The 21,716-nt window shown below is 45.4% G+C and overlaps 1 protein-coding gene across 1 annotated transcript in view; it reads left to right on the top strand.

Annotated features, from left to right (window-relative positions):
- The window catches only part of SLC39A11 (solute carrier family 39 member 11), a 541,921-nt gene that overhangs the window by 49,698 nt on the left and 470,507 nt on the right, over positions 1 to 21,716 (top strand). The gene's annotated exons all lie outside the window — the stretch shown is intronic.

The following is a 21,716-nucleotide window of genomic DNA, read 5'->3' as shown; positions in this document are numbered from 1 at the left end:
ATTGGTGCGATCTCGGCTCACCGCAACCTCCGCCTCCTGGGTTCAGGCAATTCTCTTGCCTCAGCCTCCTGAGTAGCTGGGATTACAGGCAAGCACCACCATGCCCAGCTGATTTTTTGTATTTTTAGTAGAGACGGGGTTTCACCATGTTGACCAGGATGGTCTCGATCTCTTGACCTTGTGATCCACCTGCCTCGGCCTCCCAAAGTGCTGGGATTATAGGCGTGAGCCACCACGCCTGGCCTTGTTTAATTGTTTTTAACCAGATAAGTATTATTGGCTTGGTTAGCTTTGGACTTAGTTATCGACTTGGGCGGCTAAGTGTTCCTGAGTTTGGATCTGTGCACTCCCGGGTTCCCATGTAAAGGATGACTTACTGCCTACCTGGTAGCTCACATTCATTACTTAATCTGGTAGTGGTGGGAATGGTGGCCACTGAATGGGTCACCCCAAGGTGGAATTGCCGTAGTGCGGATCTTTTCAGCCTGGACTGACTTATTCTCTGCTGAGCATAATCCTTTTCTGGAAACTGGGACTGTGACTGGCAACGTGGAATGGTTCCGCCAGACATGTGGGTTGTAATTTCTTTCCAGTCAGGATACCTACAAGTAGCAGATGATTGTCACTTGGTCTTGCAGGGCCAAATGATGCAACTTTTGGACCATTTCTGACTTCTTGAAACTCTCTTCCTCAAGCCTTCCTTCTAGATTGTACCTTCTTGTTTTCTTTCCCCTGCCTCATCTGTCCATATAATCACATAACCAAATCGGCTTGAATAAGAACCGAATCCATCCACAATATAGACAGAAGGGCTATCACGGGAGCACAAAGGAAGGGCTTCACTCAGCTTTGGGCTGGAGGTGGAGGCACTGGAGACAATCTTTAGGGCAGAGACTTGAAGGATGAGTAGGAAAATCGAGAGCAGGGAAGGAACTTACAAGCATTCCGAGCAGAGGGAACAGCATATACAAAACCCCCGAGGTGAAGGAGAGCCTGGAGATGGGCGAAAAGTCATGCTGATTGGGCCATAGGGTCAAGGGGGAGGGAGGGCAAGAGTTGAGGCTAGGACCCAGACTCCCAAGCTAGGAGTCTAGATTTTATGCTGAAGGATTGTAGGGGGGATTTTGAGGATTTTCACAGAAAATGATGTGATCCGTTTCTTTCATGGAGATAACTGCCTGAGTATGGAATAATGGATCACAGCGGGGTAGCCCTGGTTAGAGGAGGCGGGGCTGGTTCAAAGGCTGTTGGAGTAGTTCAGGAGAGAGCTGCTGAGGGTTGGACTTAAAGCAATGGGTGTGAGACAAAGGCCATACAACTGAGGGGTTCAAAAGGGAAGAATCTGGAAACCTAGTGGCTTATTAGATTTAGGAAACAACAGGGTGGGGTGCAGAGGGAGCTGGGGATTCTTGGATTTCTGGCTTCGGTGACTGGATGGAAGTGGTCTGTTCACCAAGAGAGGAATAAAGGGGAGGAGCCCACACCTCACGGGCAGAGAGGGTGGGTTCGGCTTGGGTTCTGCTGAGATTCGGGTGCCCACAGGATGGCTGGAAAATAGTTTGATCTATCAGTTGAGTTACCTTGGGAGAAAAAAAAAACTGGAGTTCGACATTTAATAGACATTTAAGTTTGGGACGTTCAGTTTTTTTGTTGTGGTGGTGGTGGCAGTTGTTTTGAGCCAAGTTCCCCCACCCCGTCCCCCAGGCTGGAATGCAGTGGTGTGATCACAGCTCCCTCAAGCCTCAACCTTCCCAGGCTCACGTGATCCTCCCACTTTAGCCTCCCAAGCAGCTGGGACTACAGGTGTGCACCACCATGCCTGGCTAGCTTATGTATTTTTTGTAGAGAGAAGCTTTTGTTATGTTGCCCAGGCTGGTTTCAAACTCCTGGGCTCAAGTGATCCTTCTGCCTCAGCCTCCCAAAGTGCTGAGATTACAAGCATGAGCCACTGCACCTGGCCAAGTCTGGGAGTTATTATCCATGGGTGATAGGTGGAAGGGACAGAGTAAATGAGGTCACCCAGAAAGAATGTAAGGGTGAGAAGGACAGAGGGTGGGGAACGCTGACATTTAAATGATGTCACACACACACACACACACACAGAGTGAGAGTGTGAGTGTGTAGCGGGAAGGGAAGCCTGACTGGCAAGAGGAGAGAGGGTCTCACAGGTAGGGGCATTAAGGAAGTAAGGTTATGGAAGAGGAGAACTGAAAAGTGAATGTCATATTGAACATCCAGGATGTCACTGGGGCCTGGCAAAGTGGCATGGGCAGAAGGCGGATAGCAGCGTGTTGAGGAGGAAGGCGGCTTGGATGAGAGGTGCTGGAGCTGACAAGTGGAGTCAGTTCTTTCCAGAAGCTTAGTTGGGAAAAGGAGGGAAACCGCAATGGTTAGTTAGAGGAAAGCATATGGCTGAAAGCAGTTTTTAAAAGGTGGTAAATGTTATCTATATATGTATATAATGACAGAGAGAGAGAGAGAGAGAGAGAGAGAGAGAGAGAGAGAGAGGCAGCAAGGGGGGCTTCCTTTGCATTGTGTTTGGAGAGGCTCATTCAAACAGGGAGTGACGGCAGGCATTGGCAGCGGGTGGGTGTGGCGGTGGACGTGGGTGGGTATGGGGTGCTTGTGGAAGGAGCAGGAAGAATTTGAGAGCTCTCTGTGTCTGGGGACCATCCAGACAACAAATTCTTTCTGGGCATTGACTCAGTTCCAGACCCTGTATTTCTTGCTGGGAATAGGGAGATGAAAAATACAACCCCAACCTTGGGAAAGCGCACTGCTCATAAGGAAGCTAGACGTAGGTTTACCAAAAAATATTGGGGGCCTCCTGCCCCAGCGGAGTGGGTGTCAGGAGGCGACTCTAAGGGCTCACCCCGGAGCCAGATCTGAAAGGATGAGAAATGATTTTTTTTGGTGGACAAAGTGAGGGGGGCGTACGTGGCTGGGCAGTTTAACCACAAATCTCTAAGAGGCAGCTCCGCATGCCTATCGGGCTCGGCACTAGTCACACTGGATTCAAGGCCAGTAAGACACGACTCCCGCCGAGCGGTCTACAATATCCAGTGGAGGAGACAAGCAGATGGTTTTGATGTCATATGCTAAGTCTGGGGACGTAGAAGGTAGTTTCTTGTAGAAGGAAACAGAATATGGGAGAAGGAAGGGCAGGCAGGGCGAGGGCCGTAGGTGCTGCTGCGGGTGGCATTGCATTCCGCAAAAAAATATTTTGAAGTTCTAACCCTAGTTCCTGTGAATGTGGTCTGATCTGAAAATAGGGGTTTAGGCCAGGTGTGATGGCTCATGCCTGTAATTCCAGCACTTTGGGAGGCTGAGGCGGGTGGATTGCTTGAGGTCAGGAGTTCACGACCAGCCTGACCAACATGGTGAAACCCTGTCTCTACTGAAAAAAAAAAAAAAAAAAAATCTGCTGGGTGTGGTGGTGGGTGCCTGTAATCCCAGCTTTTCAGGAGCCTGAGGCAGGAAAATCACTTGAACCTGGGAGGCGGAGGTTGCAGTGAGCACCAGTGCACTCCAGCCTGGGTGACAGAACGAGACTCTGTCTCAAAAAAAAAAAAAAAAAAAAAAAAAAAAAGAGAAAAACATACACCAGTCAAGCACTGGGTGATCCTCTTACACAGATGCAGCCTTTTTACAAATGTGGTGTCTGGCCCTCCAGTCTTTCTTATAGGTGGTTGTAGCTTCCTAGAAATACACCCCCTTCCTCCAAGTGTACCCAGTGGCTTGATTTCCATAGCCTCCTCCTCCCCATCCCTGGTGGCCGACTCGCTTTGTGAGACTCTGGACCCATCTGTGTGATCTTCCAGTCAGCCTGCTCCCTCTCTCCCTCCCTCATTCCTTTTACAGGAATCACCGTCTTTGAGGGACACATTGTAAGCAGATAATGCCACGTGCTTTGCTGACATCAGTTACTACTCCATCTTCGTCTTTCCTGTGCCCCTTCTCCCTCCCCTAGGACTAGAAAGTGGCATCGTCTGTATTAATATTTTAAAATTTAGGCACAGAAAATGAAACATTCAAAGACTTGGGATGCCACTGCAAATTGAAAATGAAACAGTCCTATGGGGGTTATTCCCCTTTCTACCCCTCCTCCCCTAGTAGAGATGGCCTGAAATCCACAAGCAATCTGTATCCAATCTCTCCTTAAACCCTCAGAGGCTGGCACTGCCCCCCTTCCTCTTCCCCATGTTGCCAATGTCACCTGTAATGACTAGGGAGAGTAATGGATGCATTTGGGAATAATAAACATCAGCTGCTTTGGAACCAAGACCAAATCCTGTTTCCATGCAAATGCAGTTTGTAATAAAAGCCTGCCTGGATGGAAGTACAGGGGCTGCTCTTCCCAGCAAATTGCTCCCTTTGACAGAGCATTCTTCAAAGTTATCCCAGGAGTGATCAAAGCAGGGCAGCGCGGCAGCTGTTGAAAGGGTTCGCCTCTAAAGGATTTGGATGTGTGGCCACTTCTGTTTAATTAACAAGTGACTGGGCGGCAGGGAGCTGTGCAGGGTAGCTTAAATATTGTAAAACACGAGGTAGGATAGCAGCACTCCTTTGCTTTCTCAACATAGAATAGGCAAAGCCATATTCTAAAGTAGCATTTGAAGTCGTATCTTTCACCATCCCACCTGGCAGAACAAGCTCTTTGCAGATTCTCAACTCTGAAGTGCGCAGAGATGGGTGAAGGAGGAGGAGATACAGATATTTGCTGTGTGCCTTCTCTGTGCCTGGCCTGACCACAGGACTCAGGGGGCAGAGTCCCGTTTAATCCTCAAAGAACACAGAAAGCTGTCTTCCTGGCAGGCGTAACTTTCCACCTCCACTCTGGAGAGGTCAGTAACCTCAAGTTCTCGCAGCTGAGTAACGCGTAATTGGAGTCACTTTCTGAAACCCCAGTTCTTTTTTTCTCTAAGCTTTATTGAAGTGTCATTAACAGATAAAACTTGCATATATTTCCGGTGTATAATGCAATGATTTGCTTTTTGCATACATTGTGAAATGATTACCGTAGTCAACTTAGTGAGCACGTTCATCACCTCACAGAGTGACCTTTTTTTGTTGTTGTTTTTGTTGTTTCGAGACAGTCTCACTCTGTAGCCCAGGCTGGAGTGCAGTGGCTCGATCTCGGCTACCTGCAACCTCCACCTCCCGGGTTTCAAGCCGTTCTCCTGCCTCAGCCTCCTGAGTAGCTGGGACTACAGATGCCCACCACCATGCCAGGCTACTTTTTGTATTTTTAGTACAGACTGGGTTTCACCACGTTGGCCAGGCTGGTCTTCAACTCCTGACCTTAAGTGATGTGCCTGCCTCGGCCTCCCAAAGTGTTGGGATTACAGGCATGAGCCACCGTGTCCCGCCTACCTTTTGTTTTTAATGGCGAGGACACTTAAGGTCTATGCTCTCTGAAGCCCAAGCTCTTTTCCTAGGCTATTGCCTAGTTTCCCTGGTCACTGAAGGAGCACAGTGCGAGAGAGTCAAGGTTATCCCAGAAGAGGGAATATAGTTACTTCCAGGCTAATGGATAGACCCCGGCACTACCTGAAAACAGAACTAGGGTTCCAAGAAGCAGAGGTGAAGCAGGACAAGACCCCTCAGGGCTCTGAGAGTCAGAGGTGCTTCTGGAGGAGGGTGTGGTCCAAGAAGAGGAGAAGAGTGCTTTGTGAGGAAGTGGCAAACAGATGGTCCCGGCGCCATGTCAACTTCATCCTCCTGACCAGCTGTCACTAGGAAAATGTGCCCTAGGCTGGAAAGGGAGCCAAAGGAAGGAGGGGAGAGAAATTCAGACATAAACATGAGCTTCCAGAGCTTCATTATTTTTCATTCTCCTCCTGCCTCCACTTCTAAATGACAGTGGTCTTCAGTGGGTACAGACAGCAAGCAAGAGCCTCCTGAGTAGCTGGGATTACAGGTGACTTCCAAGCGAGAGCCTTCTGAGTCAACCATGCATATCTCTGTTACCAGGCGGAGTCTCGCTCTGTTGCCCAAGTTGAAGTGCAATGACGTAATCTAGGCTCATTGCAACTTCTGCCTCCCAGGTTCAAGTGACTCTCCTGCCTCAGCCTTCCCAGTAGCTGGGACTACAGGCATGTGCTACCACGCCCAGCTGATTTTTGTATTTTTGGTAGAGACAGGGTTTCTCCGTGTTGGCCAGGCTGGTCTTGAACTCCTGACCTCAGGTGGTCCACCTGCTTTGGCCTCCCAAAGTGCTGGGATTACAGACGTGAGCCACCGTGCCCAGATGTGGCAGCTGCTGGGCTGAGGTTTGCATCTGTAGTCAATGATTTGTTTGTTACACCCACTGCTCGGTCATCCCCTGTGATCCATCTGTATGGGCTGCTGTTTGCATTTGCTAGCACTGGGCTGATATCTGGCCAGAGGTAATTGCAGGACCCAAAGGGACTGCCTGCCTCACAGCAGTATTGCCAGGCACCACAGCACGAGTTTCCCACAGATCTGACTTTAGCCGTTAAGCTGCTCATAAAGCCGTGTCTCTGTCCAGCAGGCTGCGAGCCAAATCAGAGACAATGTGACACCATTCCTGGGACCGATCACAGGGTATGTGGTCAAAAGCACTTTGATTGGGAAGACAGTTATTTTCTTCCAGCACTGTATATGTGTGCTATATGTGCTGCACCTTTGAATCAATGGGTGGGGGCAATTTCACAATATTTTACAAATGTTTTCAAAAAGGATTTTTGACTTTTATAAGTGTTTTTTTTTTAATACTGTCTCCCTGTCTTAAAATTTCTGATCAAAAAAATTGTTTGCAAATCATTCCTGCTCTCTGCTGTTACTAATTACTGCATTTGGAGACCACCTTGATGTCCAGTGATAGCGGTTTGATGAAATGTACCAATGCAAGGACAAGATCTGAAATAACAGCTAGTGTTTCTGGATGCTCACTGTGTACCAGGCATGTGCTAAGGGCTCAATCGGCCTTATTTCACTCAATCTGAATAACCTTATAGAGGAAGGGACGTTAATATCCCTTTTCTTTTTTAATTTTTATTTATTTATTTATTATTTATTTTTTAAAGGCGAGGTTTCACCATGTTGGTCAGGCTGGTCTTGAACTCCCGATCTCAGGTGATCTACCCGCCTTGGCCTCCAAAGTGCTTGGATTACAGGTGTAAGCTACCAGGCCCGGCCTAATAATCTCTTTTCATAAATGGAAACACTGAGGGTAGAGAGATGGAGGAATTTTCCTAAGGTCATGAGGGTTTAGATGTGGCTTTTTTAATTTTTATTTTTTGAGACAGTCTTGCACTCTTGCCCAGCCTGGAGTACAGTGGCACAATCTCAGCTCACTGCAACTTCCACCTCCCGGGTTCAAACGATTCTCCTGCTACAGCCTCCTGAGCGGCTGAGACTACAGGCGGTGTGCTACCACACTCAGCTAATTTTTGGTATTTTTGGCAGAGACAAGGTTTCACCATGTTACAAAAGTAATTTGTATACCAAGTGTGAGATATAAATATGTACCTGGTTATAATAACGACTTTGCAAATTTTAAAAATCAGTGAGGCATTGCCAAAGCAGTAAAACAGGAAGAATTGATTTAAAGTGAGTTGGAAATTTTTATAAGCCATCCCACCTCCTCATCTACTAAAAATTTAGAAGCTTGTATTTTATTGTTTTCTCCCTATTGTTATATATTTTGGGGTTGAACTCCTGACCTCAGGTGATCCACCTGCCTTGGCTTCCCAAAGTGCTGGGATTGCAGGCATGAGCCATCTTTCCCAACCCAGACACAGCGGTGTAACCACAAAGTATATGCTTAAAGCTACTGTCCTGGAGGTAAAGCTACTTGTCACTGGGTGGTGAGATTGTAGGCATTTTTATATTCATCTTGTTGTCTGTATTTTCTTTTAATATGCACACATTGCTTTTGCAATGGGGAAAAAAACCCAAAATATATAACAATAGGGAGAAAACGATAAAACACAAGAATCTAAATTTTGAGTAGATAAGGAGATAGGGATAGTTTAAAGATTTTCGAACTCACTTTAAGTCAGTTATTCCTGCTTTACTGTTTTGGCAATACCTCACTAATTATTTAAATTTGCAAAGTCATTATAATAACCAGGTATGTATTTATATCTTACACTTGGTTGACAAATTACTTTGTAATCGACCCTAATTTGTTTTAACAAATTGGTGGACATTAACATTGTTTCTGATTTGTCCCTATTCTGTAGACAGATCTGGACATAATTAATTGGAAATAAATTCAAAGGTGCTGGGAGCTGTGGCTCACACCTGTAATCCCAGCACTTTAGGAGGCCAAGGCGGGTGGATCACCTGAGGTCAGGAGTTCAAGACCAGACTGGTCAACATGGCAAAACCCCATCTCTACTAAAAATACAAAAAGTAGCTGGGCGTGTTGGTGGGCATCTGTAATCCCAGCTACTCGGGAGGCTGAAGCAGAATTGCTCGAATCTCGGAGGCGGAGGTTGCAGTGAGCCAAGATTGATTGTGCCACTGCACTCCAGCCTGGGTGGCAGAGTGAGACTCCATCTCAAGAAAAAAGGAAGGAACAAGAAGGGAAAACCACAAACTTGAGGGAAATTGAATCGTGGAAAAAATAGCGTTAATAAAGCCAGTTCAGCATGTTTGGGAATTATGAATCCTTAGGGAAACACAGAGGCGGTAGTTTGGATTGCATTGCCTTCCTGACGAAACGACAGTCAGCCAGATTGCAGTGTGGTGGATGTTCGTCTTTTCTGGTTGCCCACCATATGAATCATCTTACGGGGAGTTTCCCATCTTATGAGATATAGCTTACCGCTGGAATAACCAGGTTTCAGACTTCCCAGCCTCCTTTGCAACTGGGCAGGGATGCATGAGCTTAGAAATGCTGATCACGTGCACCTGCACATGGGTTTGGATGAGAAGCTGGAGACAGAAAGAAGCAGCGACCACATGGTATCCATTCTTGGGCCAGGTGTGGTGCACCGCTCATGCCTGTAATTCCAGCACTTTGGGAGGCCGAGGTAACTGTAGGACCCAAAGAGCAAGGCTTTGTCTCACAAAAGAAAGAAAGAAAGAAAGAAAGAAAGAGAGAGAGAGAGAGAGAGAGAGAGAGAGAGAGAAAGAAAGAAAGAAAGAAACCATTCTTGTGAGGATGGTGGCAGCAGCAGTTGTGTCTAAATCCAGAAGACACATGGCAATGATTCTGAAACAGTATGGAGGGGTCCTGGTGCTGGTGATGCAGCCTGCAGCACTGACACTCTCAGTTGCAACACCACTCTCCTCACTGGGTTAGTTTTATGGTGCAGTTATGGGATTGCACCTGACTATTTACCGCTACATGGTCGTTCTGTCCCTCCTGAGAAGTCTGCAAGTGATTCAATAACCATTTAATAAATTTCATTTCCATTTCAATAAGTCAGAGTTAGTTTTTATTACATGCAAGTGAAAATTCTGATGGATGTACACATTACCGTTGATTTCCATATATTTACCATGTATGCCTTTAATCCAATAGTGTCTCTTTTTTTTGACAGTCTTGCTTTGCTGCCCAGGCTAGAGTGCAGTGGCGTGATCTCGGCTCACTGCAACCTCTGCTGCTCCTGGGTTCAGGCTATTCTCCTGCCTCAGCCTCCTGAGTAGCTGGAATTACAGGTGCCTATCACCACGCCTGGCTAAGTTTTGTATTTTTGGTAGAGTTGGGATTTCACTATGTCGGCCAGGCTTGTTTCGAACTCCTGAGCTCAAGTGATCCGTCCACCTTGGCCTCCTAAAGTGTTGGGATTGTAGGTTTGAACCAGCACCCCCAGCCCCAATAGTGTCTTTATACTACAAAATGATTGTAGGATCAGGAAATGCATCTAGGATTAAAAGAGTTTTTCAGAAGCTTGGGGCTTTTAAAAATAATACAAGATATTTGCATAACTAATAATGTAAGATATTTGCATGGATGATCTAAGCCTAAAATTTTATAGAAGTCATTAAAAAGGATCGGAGAGGGATCTTGTTTTTGTTAATAAATTGGGTCATGCATTGAAGTTTCCAAAGGCCATGGAGGTTGGGATGAAAACATTACTTATAATGAATCTCATACTGAGTTCTTTTCCCAAATGGCGGTACATTTACATAATAGCAGGAAGTCTTCTGATTTTCCATGTTGCTGTAATTCTAGCTGATTGAGTCCAATAGCATATCATTAATAACTCTTAAGTCAGTCTTGCACCAGTATTGAAATCTGTGTCTGGGGAATACCTAAGAGAAAGAAAACACTCTTTTTCCAGCCATCTTCCCTTTCCACACAGAAGTATCAACTCACATACAGATGTATTTAGATCAAGGATTTTGTGCGTTTTCTGACCATGTATTTTAATTGAGGTTTTATATGAGGTTAGGGAGAGGTGGGAGTTCTTGAGCCAGGGTGTTGTTCATGTGTAAGATAGTATCCTTTCAGCAAACCTTCCCAGAGTTCCTTTCAGGCTACTCTAGGTGCTGAGGCCATGCATAACTTATATTCAACTCCAAGTAATAGAAAGCCCAAATAACAGTGGCTTAAATTAGAAAAAAGCCTACAAGTCATTCAGGGGCTGATATTCATTCATATATATGTGTGTCTATAGCTTCATTCTGTCAGTGACCCAGGATTCTCCTGTTTTATTGTTCTATTGGGGGTTGCTTTGTCCCCCAAAGTCCCTTGTGGTCCAAGAGGGGCTGCTGTAGCAGCGGTCATTACGCTGTATCCCAGCCAGCAGGAAAGCAGAAACAGACAAGGGCATGCTTCCTCCTTTTAGGATACACCCTGGTTAGCGCTTGATCACATGACCATGCGTAGCTACAAAGGATACTGGAAAATACAGTCTTTATCCCAGTAACCATGTGCCCAGCTAAGAACTGGAGTGTCTTTAATGGAGGACGAAGAAAAGAGTGAACTCCTATAGACAATTAGCTGCCTCCATCCCAAGCAGTTATAGAGAATTAGAGTTTATCTTCTAAGGGAGGAAATCAACATGTACACTGTCAACTACCTTTTTGCAAGGTATTATGTGTTTATAGTGATGTAGTCAAAGGGCTATGGGAGTGGCAAGAAGGGAGAAGCAGCCTGGTAGAATGTAGACGCCTAGAGCTTGCTCTAGAGCTTGACTACCAGGGCTTGAATTCATTTTTGGCATTTCCGAGCCATGACGGCCTTAGGCAGATTCAAAACCTCTTTGAGTTGCAACTCCTCACCCTATCATCAGCTTCCTAGGGTTCCCAAGTAAAATATGGATACCCAGTGTTCCAATGCTTATACTAAAAAAGTGTTATTTATCTTAAATTTAATGAAGTGTCCTGTTTGCTTTTTTATTTATTTGTTTGCTAAATCTAGCAACTCTACCCCTTTCCCATCTGTAAGATAAGGAGTTATTCAATGTAATAAAAGCATAATGAATATACAAATACTGATTCCCAGAGAGCTTGTTATCTGCTGGGTGTTGTTCTAGGAATAGGGATTAAACTTACACTATGGGGTTATTTGAGGATTAACCAAAAACCCACCTGTAAGTAGCTGGGCCTAGAGGAGGCTCAGAGCTCACTGACTGGTTCTATGGCTGCTGCCCCTACTCTTTTGCCTTTGGAAAGCTCTGATGGAGAAGAGGCTGGGGGACCCATGCAGAACAACTTCTGACATGCGTGCTTTGGAACCTGTGACAGGTTTCATGGATGCTGACCCTCTTGAGTGGCCACCGGAGGTGTCTTGCTCACCCTGAGACCCAGGCCATTGTGCTTGCTTCTCTAGAAAGCCTTCTGGGGCCACTTGGGCTGAAGCCATCTCCCCTACCTCTGAATTCATCATATGTGTCTATATTTCTTTCTTGGTCCTTATGAGAAAGAAATACTGATACCTTCTTGTTGGAAACAGATGCTCGGTGCCACAAAGAAAAAGCACCAAGACAAAGGATTTCTCAGCAAGGCAATTTTTACTTCCTGCAGGAAGGGTACCCTCGCCAGCCATCTTGCCATACAAGAGTACAATGAACAAATAAAAAGCAGACACGTTTATCCCTTATGCATTTGGGGTCATCCTTACCGCTGTGTCTGATCTCCATTGGTTGGAGCCAGACCTCACAATCTAAACTAAAACCCGACTGGCTAACAACTGGAAACTTTTCTGAACAGGTAAAAGAAATGGAGAACAAAAAGGAAGTCCAAATAAGGAAGGGACATAGGCTGCGAGCTGGGACATAGGCATGTCCAGCTGAGCACCTCCATGTGAGCACGTCCAGCACAGATATCTTGGTTAAAGTACAAGGACATAGAATGCACTACGTGCCTGTGAGCATGTCTAACAGCTACATAGGATAAGGCTTAACAAAGAGTTATTAGCAAAAAGCAAGAAGCCTTTGAATAAAGTTTTTAAAACAAACTATTATTACTAACACTTATAATTTATTCTTTAACAGAAAAGGAAACTTTGAAGGGAATTATTCTACTTTCCATACTTATTTTGTTCTATAAAAGGTTTGAAGTGACTTAGTTGGTAATTTCTTGTTGACTGCATTGGCACAGATCTTCTATTTACCTCTCTCTCTCTCTTCTTCTTCTTTTTTTTTTTTTTGAGATAGGGTCTTGCGAGGCCGGGTGTGGTGGCTCACGCCTGTAATCCAAGCACTTTGGAGGCCAAGGTGGGTGCATCACCTGAGGTCAGGAGTTCAAGACCAGCCTGACCAACATGGTGAAACCCGTCTTTAAAAAAAAATAATTTAAAAATTAAAAAATATATATTGGTTGATTGAGATAGGGTCTTGCTCTGTCACCCACGCTGGAGTACAGTAACATGATCACATCTCACTGCAACCTTGACCTCCTGGGGTCAAGTGATCTTCCCACCTCAACCTCCCAAGTAGCTGGGACTACAGATGTGTGCCACCATGCCCAGCTAATTTTTGCATTTTTAGTAGAAACAGCGTCTTGCCATATTGCCCAGGCTAGTCTCAAACTCCTAGGCTGAAGCTATTTGTCTACCTCAGCCTCTCAAAGTGCTAGAATTACAGGCGTGAGCTGTGGCACCCAGCCATTGTAGCACTTGATGTTCTATGGTTTCTCTGCCTTGTTTGTAAACTTCTTAAATTCTAAGGCCATGGCCCACAACTCACAAAAAGTAGTCTTTAGCATCTCCTGAGACGCAGATCAACCCTACCCATCTTTAGAGTCTTTGGATGGAGAGTTAGTTTCAAACCCTCCCATGCCTCTCCCTGGTACTAGCTGGAGAAGCTTAGAGTCCTCACCTGGTTTGCCCACTGATCATAGTGCTATCAGTAGGCTGCATAGCTCTGTGAGTAACCCCAGGAGCTGCCATGATGGACAGAGGGAGACTGTGAAAATGGTAGAGCAGTCCTCCTTTAAGATACTTTATTTATTTATTTATTTATTTATTTATTTATTTATTTAGAAGAAACTGTGGCTCATTTTATTTATTTATTTATTTTACTTTACTGTTTTTCAAATATTCTTGAGTAGACAAATATTTTTATTTTTTAAATTTTTATTGCATTTTAGCTTTTGGGGTACATGTGAAGAACATGCAAGATTGTTGCATAGGTACACACATGGCAGTGTGATTTGCTGTCTTCCTCCCCTTCACCTATATCTGGCACTTCTCCCCATGCTCTCTCTCCCCACCTCCCCATCCCCCCATCCCTCCCCCATTTCCCCCCAACAGACCCCAGTGTGTAGTGCTCCCCTCCCTGTGTCCATGTGTTCTCATTGTTCAACACCCGCCTATGAGTGAGAACATGCGGTGTTTGATTTTATGCTCTTGTGTCAGTTTGCTGAGAATGATGGTTTCCAGGTTCATCCATGTCCCTACAAAGGACACGAACTCATCGTTTTTGATGGCTGCATAATATTCCATGGTGTGTATGTACCACATTTTCCCTGTCCAGTCTATCATTGATGAGCATTTGGGTTGGTTCCAGGTATTTGCTATTGTAAACAGTGCTGCAGTGAACATTCATGTGCATGTGTCCTTATAGTAGAACGATTTATAATCCTTTGGATATATACTCAGTAATGGGATTGCTAGGTCAAATGGAATTTCTATTTTTAGGTCTTTAAGGAATCGCCACACTGTCTTCCACAATGGTTGAACTAATTTACACTCCCACCAACAGTGTAAAAGGGTTCCTATTTCTCCACATCCTCTCCAGCATCTGTTGTCTCCAGATATTTTAATGATCGCCATTCTAACTGGTGTGAGATGGTATCTCAATGTAGTTTTGATTTGCATTTCTCTAATGACCAGTGATGATGAGCATTTGTTCATGTGTTTGTTGGCCTCATGTATGTCTTCTTTTGTAAAGTGTCTGTTCATATCCTTCGCCCACTTTTGAATGGGCTTGTTTGTTTTTTTCGTGTAGATCTGTTTTAGTTCTTTGTAGATTCTGGATATCAACCCTTTGTCAGATGGTAGACTGCAAAAATTTTTTTCCCATTCTGTTAGTTGCCAATTCACTCTAATGACTGTTTCTCTTGCCGTGCAGACGCTGTGGAGTTTGATTAGGTCCCTTATGTCTATTTAGGCTTTTGTTGCCAATGCTTTTGTTGTTTTGGTCATGAAGTCCTTGCCTATGCCTAAGATAGTTTAATATGGCCAGGACCAGTGGCTCATGCCTATAATCTTAACACTTTGAGAGGCCGAGGCGGGCAGATCACCTGAGGTCAGGAGTTCAAGACCAGCCTGGCCAACATGGTGAAACCCTGTCTCTACTAAAAATACAAAAATTAGCCAGTCGTGGTGGTGGGTGCCTGTAATCCCAGCTATTGGGGAGACTGAGGCAGGGAGACTTGCTGGACCCTGGAGGTGGAGGTTGCAGTGAGCTGAGATTTCGCCACTGCACTCCAGCCTGGGCAACAGAGTAAGACTTTGTCTCAAAAAAAAAAAAAAAAAGATACTTTAATATTAGGCCTCTAAGATCTTGTTTGAATCAAGGGTTGTGAACTCTCCTGAATGTATATACAAAGCTGGGACACACACACACACACACACACACATTTGTGTTTTCAGGGAGAATATCTATAATTTATGTCAGTTTTTCAACAGGGTCTCCAACTAAAGAAGTTTAAAAGTAACTCTTCTAGAGACAGCCCTTGTTTCTTATTTCTATTGCAGCTTTGGCTGGGCCCCGTGCCTCCCTCCTGACAGGGAAATGCCGCCTGTTTTCTTGGTGTGCCGCCCTGTTTAGATCACTTCTGTATTCACCCCTGCCTTCCCGCCTGGCAGCTGGTGGGCCTAGGGGGTGCTCTGGGAGTGCAGATGCATCTTGACATTACTGCAACTCACATGATTAAGAAGGTAAATCTGCTGGGGGAAGTAGAGAGAGATGATTCCTATTAGCATCTGAAACCAATTATAAATGCTTTTGCATTAACCGCAGCTGGGGATTTTCCATGCCACTTCATACACAATTGGGAACTGATTGTGCTAGGATGCGGAACAGCAGGAGAAGACAAAAGGGAAGGGGCTTTACCGGCCCTTGAATAAGGAGTGAAGCATTATGCCCTTCCCGACACAGTAGGACACTGTTTTCTTTCCTTAGATCGGGGGATGACAAACTTCTGTAAATGGCCAGAGAATAAATATCTTCTGCTTTGTGGACCAAACAGCTTCTATCACAACTATTCAGCTCTCCTATTGCAGAAAAAACAGCCATAGACGATACATCAATGCATCAATGACTGACCATGGCTTTTTATTTTATTTTATTTTATTTTATTTTTTTGAGACTGAGTCTTGCTTTATTGCCCAGGCTGGAGTGCAGTGGTGCAATCTTGGCTCACTGCAACCTCTGCCTCCCAGGTTCAAGCGATTCTCCTGGCTTAGTCTCCCTAGTGGCTGGGTTTACAGGTACCTGCCACCACACCTGGCTAATTTTTATGTTTTTAGTACAGATGAGATTCCACCATGTTGGCCAGGCTGATCTCAAACTCCTGACCTTAAGTCAGGCGTCCCCAAACTTTTTACACAGGGGGCCAGTTCACTGTCCCTCAGACCATTGGAGGGCCGCACATACTGTGCTCCTCTCACTGACCACCAATGAAAGAGGTGCCCCTTCCTGAAGTGCGGCGGGGGCTGGATAAATGGCCTCAGGGGGCTGCATGCGGCCCGCGGGCCGTAGTTTGGGGACGCCTGCCTTAAGTGATTCATCCACCTTGGCATCCCAAAGTGCTGGGATTACAGAAGTGAGCCAGCGTGCCCAGCCCCAAGAAAACTTTATTTATAAAAACATCCAGACTTAGCCTGTGAGTTGTAGCATACCAAATCTGGCACTCAGTTTTAGGTGGGCGCAGTTCACTCCTTCTTTCTCCCTTCCTCTGAAGGTTTCAGGCTGCTCTGCCGATGGAGTAGCCATTCTTTATTCCTTTGCTTTCTTAATAAACTTGCTTTCACTTAAAAAAAAAAAAAAAAAGTAAGTTTCAAACAGTCCAGGTTAGCATCCACCCTTTCCCCCATGGCTCCAACTGGGTTGGAGCACCCCTGGGGTAGGAGGAGGAGCATTGCCTTCCAGGAGAGACCGACCCCCTTTGTAACTGATCTTGACATTTTCTGGAGTGAGTTTTGTACAGCCCAGTTCAAGAGCGCTTTAACTGACTTTTCTTGTTAACAATTCTTGTTTCATGAACCTATTCTAACGGTTCCCCTGCAACACCATCTAGCCGTATAAGCTTTTCCAATCTGTGCTGATGGGTTCCTGGAGACAGGATATGGAGCCCAGAGCTCCTCAAGGGCACCACCGTCCAGAGCTTTGCCCACAAGGATAGTCCCTACTCAAACCCAGGCAGCAGAGCTCTCACGGGTTCAGCTACCCTCTCACAGGCTTGTTTATGAAAAAAAAAAATTAAAGGTGTATAATTATACATTCATGCATATGCGTGTCTATAGCTTCATAAAATTGTGGTATAAACACATGATGTATAATTTACCATCTTAACTATTTTTAAGTATGTAGTACAGTAATGGTAAATATATGTACATCAGGTGCCAAAGACCTCTAGGATGGTTTATATTATGAAACTGAAACTCTATATCCATCAAATAACTCTCCCTTTCCCCCTCTTAAGCCCGGGCCCTGGCAACCACCATCCTCCTTTCTGTTTCTACACATTGAATTGCTTTAGATACCTCGATATAAGCGGCACATTGTGTAGTTATTTGTTCTTCTGTGACTGGCTTATTTACTTTGCATAATGTTCTCAAGGTTTTTCTACAGTGTAGCATAAGACGGATTGTCCTCCTTTTCAAGGCTGAGAAGTAAGATAGACCACATTTTCTTTACCGATTCATCCGTGGATGGACATTTAGGTTGCTTCTACCTCTTGGCTATTGTGAACGATGCTGCAACAAAGGTGTGCAACTATCTCTTCAAGATCCTGTTTTCAATTCTTTTGAGTATAAATCCAGAAGTGGGATTGATAGATCTTATGGCAATTCTATTTGTAATTTTTTGAGAAAACTCCATTTAGTTTTCTGTAGCAGCTACATCATTTTGCATCCCCACCAACACACTTACAGTTTTTATGTTTTTTTTTTTAAAAGGAAAGATACTGTAACCAGGATCATCTGCATAGTTTTATTCACTTATTCATTCACAAATATTTTTTGAGCGCCCACCCATGGCTAGACAGTCACCTCCGTCTTGGAGTTATAGTATTTTGGGGAGATAGTCAGTAAACAAATAAACATATAATTCTGCTACAGAAACAGAAAAGGGTTTAATTTAGCTATGTTTGAGAGGGAAACTGGTGTCAGGGATTCCAGAATAAAAATAGAGGGAGCGGCCCTTCTTACAATCCTTCGAAGGTCAGGCTTCTGCAGAAACTTAATTGGAGCCAGCTATTGTAAGCCTATTCACCAGTCTTTTTTTTTTTTTGAGACGGAGTTTCGCTCTTGTTACCCAGGCTGGAGTGCAATGGCAAGATCTCGGCTCACCGCAACCTCCGCCTCCTGGGTTCAGGCAATTCTCCTGCCTCAGCCTCCTGAGTAGCTGGGATTACAGGCACGCGCCACCATGCCCAGCTAATTTTTTGTATTTTTAGTAGAGATGGGGTTTCACCATGTTGACCAGGATGGTCTCGATCTCTCGACCTTGTGGTCCACCCGCCTCAGCCTCCCAAAGTGCTGGGATTACAAGCTTGAGCCACCGCGCCTGGCCACTCACCAGTCTTAAAAAAAAAAAAATCCAAGTGAGGGGCAAGGTCCATGACTGATGCCTCTAACCTTGAGCCCAGGAGTTCAAAGCCACAATGAGCTGTGATTGCACCATTGCATTCCAGCCTGGGTGACAGAGCTAGACCATGTCTAAAATAAAGTAATAATAATAATAATAAGGTGAAATTCACATAACATAAAATTAATCATTTTAATTGAACAATTCGATGGCATTTGGTATATTCACAATGTTGTACAATTAACACCTGGATCTCTTTTCAAAAAAATTTTAGGCACTCCAAAATAAAACCCTACACCCATAAAACAGCCACTACCTCATTACCTGTTCCCAGTCCGGCAGCCCTAGAGGCAACTACCTATCTGCTTTCTCTCTCTCCTTGGTTTTGGAGATGGAGACAGAGTCTTGCTCTGTCACCCAGGCTGGAGTGAATCTTGGTTCACTGCAACCTCCGCCTCCCGGGTTCAAGCAATTCTTGTGCCTCAGCCTCCTGAGTCGCTGGGACTACAGGCGCCCCCCCATCATGCCTAGCTAATTTTTGTATTTTTGTAGAGATGGGGTTTCATCACGTTGGCCGTGCTGCTCTTGAACTCAGGTGATCCGCCTGCCTTGGCCTCCCAAAGTGCTGGTATTACAGGATTGAGCCACCCCACCCATCCCAGTCTGCTTTTTCTTTCTACGGCGTTACCTATTCTGGCTGTTTCTTATAAATGGAATCATACAATTTGTGGCGTTTTGTATCTGGCTTCTTTCACTGAGCATATTGTTCTGGAGGTTCATCTGCGTTGCGGCAGGGATCAGCACTTCATGTCTTTTCATGGCTGAATAATAACATTGGATTGTATGGATATATCCCATTGTGTGTTTCCATTCATCAGTTGATGGACATTTGGGTTGCTCCTACCTTGTGCCTGCTGTGAATAGTACTGGCGTGAACATTTATGTACAAGGATTTGTTTGAGTCTCTGTTTTCAATTCTGGAGTATACTATGATCAGAGACTTTTTGCGGCTTAGGATTCTCTTGTGTTCCATCCATTATAAGAAGCAGAGGGCGACGTGACTTGGCTCAGTGAGTTAGTGAAGCTTCAAACCTGAACTGGAGCTGAGATTTCCAGGCAGCTCCCACCCATCACTGCACATGCTATAGTTTCATTTCCATCCCCTTCCCTGCCTTCCCACTGCTGTTCTAAGGGAGCTGGAGGTCGAATCAGGCTGTCCTTGGCATCAGGGGTTGGGCTCTGACCTCATATCTCTCCCATGTAAGGCTTTTTTTTTTTTTTTTTTCTTTTTTAGACAGAGTCTTACTCTGTCACCCAGGCTGGAGTATAGTGGCGCGATCTTAGCTCACTGCAACCTCCACCTCCCAGGTTCAGATGATTCTCCTGCCACAGCCTCCCCAGTAGCTGGGATTACAGGTACCCACCACCATGCCCACCTAATTTTTGTATTTTTAGTAGAGACAGGGTTTCGCCACGTTGGTCAGCCTGGTGTTGAACTCCTGACCTCAGGTGATCCAACTGCCTCAGCCTCCCAAAATGCTGGGATTACAGGCGTGTGCCACTGCGCCTGGCCCAATGTAAGGCCTTTCGTGCAGCGGCCTTTGCTTTGGAAGCAGTGATAGGTGTTATGGGGCAGTAGAGGTGACCAGGGGAGGTTGTGGAAACTGCTGTTGCAGGAGGAAAGCACACACTCTCTTTGGTGGATCTCCTCTCGTGAATCCTGCTAGTGGATCTCCTTAGGCAGGAAAGAGATCCTTGCCCCGGGATTGGGATCCAAGAGATTCTAAGATTCACTAAGCAGGTGGCAGAGGAGGCCACAGTCCTTGGTGCTGAAGGTCTCCTTTCAGATGCTTTCTACTGTAGGGAGAGTGATTTGTTAAGCTCTGAGCATCCCCCGTTGGTGCTACCTGGGAATGCCATCACTGGTAAAATTAAATATAAGCAAGAAAGAGGAAAATGGGGCTGGGCACGGTGGCTCACGCCCGTAATCCCAGCACTTTGGGAGGCCAAGGCAGGCGGATCACCTGAGGTCTGGAGTTTGAGACCAGCCCAGCCAACATGACAAAACCCCATCTCTACTAAAAGTATAAAAATTAGTCAGGCATGGTGGTGGCTGCCTGTAATCCCAGCTACTCAGGGGGCTGAAGCCGGAGAATCACTTGAACCTGGGAGGTAGAGGTTGTAATGAGCCGAGATTGTGCCACTGCACTCCAGCCTGGGCGACAAGAGCGAGATTCCGTCTCAAAAAAAAAAAAAAGAGAGAGAGAGGAAAATGAGAGATTGAGTGGGGAAAAAAGAATAGAGCCTGCAGAGTAGAAAACGCAAGCAGAAAGAGACGTTGCCACAGTGGAGAGGCGGTGCCTCATGCAGGCCCAGTAGCTCAGTTGCCTGACTCTGTCTTTGACCTTGAGGGGCGGAATTTTCTCCAGCACTTAGCAAAGAACCCAGCGTGTGGTAGATGCTCATAATGTGTCAGTTGGCACAAATGAGTGTTATCTTCCATTGGAACGAGGCTGGGGTGGGACACGTGGAGCTCAGCAAGCTGCACCAAACCCGAATCTTAGGGACTCTTTCTCCCTGAGATAGTAAATCACTTGTTGGGCATCCAAGTAACTCAGTTACCTGTGCTTCAAACAGAATCAGTGAAATATCCGCTAGTTTGGGTTCAATTTTGAAAATAATCATGTTTCCTGCCTAGGTCAGTCTGGCTTTAGATTCTCAATGCTCTGATTGACAGAAGTTGCAAGAACTCTGTATTCACTTATTAGTGTAATGGGCAGACTAGCCCGTGGCATCCTTGGGCAGAGCTGCTTTTATTTTCCACTATATTCCTCAGGCATAACTGACCACTGGGGAACATCTGCATTATCTAATTTATTCCTTTGGAGCATTTAATTTTGGCTGATTGCTGCTTAAAGGTCATTTCCAAGTAAACATGGAATGAAAGGTCACTGTACCCAGCTGAAAAGTTATCATAAAGTCATTTTGATACTGTTCAGCACCACTGCTGACCTCTTCTGCTGGCCAGCAGAGCCTGTTCCAGGGATAATTGTCTTACCTTTTGCTTCTGAGCTCTGGATTTGGTTGTAGGTTAGCAACTGGATGGCACTAGGTCCAAATGTCATTGCACATCTTTATTTATTGAAGTGCAGCCTAAGCTGTGGAAACCAGGAGATAGGATTAAGTCATTTCCAGAAACCACCAAGGAGTCCTACAAGCCCTAGTCGGCACTGCTGAACAACAGTGCTCCTGTCCCTGACGAATCAGATGCCTGAAGACCAGTAGAAGAAACAGGAGATTTACTGAGCGGTAGTTTGGAAGAACATAAGGAAGGGAAATGATAGCAAAAGACTAGGGGAGTTTGCCTTTGTATTTTCAAATAGTAAAGAGGGAAAACGCTTCAAACCAAGACTTGTTCATTTACTGCCAGTCCTGGGGCATGTTCCCAGAATCGTAGTTGGTGTGTACTTGAGGGGAAATACTAGAGGGAGAAGGAAGATGCTGTGTTGAAGTTCTATCAGTTTCTCCACTGGC

Source organism: Saimiri boliviensis, chromosome 17, assembly GCF_048565385.1.
Source record: "Saimiri boliviensis isolate mSaiBol1 chromosome 17, mSaiBol1.pri, whole genome shotgun sequence".
Taxonomy (NCBI): Eukaryota; Metazoa; Chordata; class Mammalia; order Primates; family Cebidae; genus Saimiri; species Saimiri boliviensis.
This window is presented reverse-complemented; position numbering and strand designations above follow the sequence as displayed.